We start from the raw sequence: 939 nt of genomic DNA, 5'->3' as shown, positions 1-939 counted from the left end.
CAGCGGTTTCCTGTGTTCTGTCAGATTTTATACACTAGAGGGCGCTATAGTACCGTGTATAAACTACCTCCACAATACTGTCAATGCTGCCAGATTATAAACCACTATAAAGTAGTTTTTTGCTCTTAAAATGTGCAATCCTAACAACACACATAACATCACATTTAACTCCTACTGGGCCATTTGCATCAGACAGGCACTCCACAGACATGGGGTTCCAATATAATTGTAGAGATGACTGTCTTACACCAGCAGAGAGTGAGGTTGTGCCATGAGAGAGAATGAGAGGAGCATCACAGATTCTGATCCGGGGTGAAATAACACCAGTCTACCTACTGGCATGTGCTCATTTGACCAAAGTTCTATATTTTTTTCAAAATTAAAAACAGTTGACTAGTAAAATGTGTTTGTTTTGACTGAATAATACACATTCCTTCAAATGACTGTACTGCATTCCTCTCAGTACATTTGATATTCGATTTGAAGTTAATCTTACCTATACTATCTGATTTATCAACTTCTATTAGTTCAAAGGAGCTTGTCTATTGTACAGTAGGACTCTACTGTCCGGTAATCTCGGTTAACTGAGAGCTAAAGTCTTGCGTAATAGTTCAGTACTATTAACGTTTACATGATTTGTCCAGTAGAGATGAACTGTCAGGTAACACTTCATAATGCCCTCCATCCATTATAAATGCATATTCATGTTTAGAAATGTTAGAAATGTTTTGTAAATTATAATAAATGTTAAATGCTAATTACTTGTCATGCTTACACTATTTATATTTATATATATATGTGTATATATATTTATAAATAGTTTATTCATGCTTATGCAGGAAATGTGTAAAAGTTTTACCTATTTATATCATGTCTTAGTATGTTTTAGGTCATAATTACTACTAAACATCCATCAAAATAATCACAGTATAATAATGC

The sequence above is a fragment of the Oncorhynchus mykiss genome, chromosome 9 (assembly GCF_013265735.2).
Source record: "Oncorhynchus mykiss isolate Arlee chromosome 9, USDA_OmykA_1.1, whole genome shotgun sequence".
Lineage (NCBI taxonomy): Eukaryota > Metazoa > Chordata > Actinopteri > Salmoniformes > Salmonidae > Oncorhynchus > Oncorhynchus mykiss.
The sequence above is the reverse complement of the archived record's forward strand: the minus strand, read 5'-3'. Positions refer to the sequence as shown.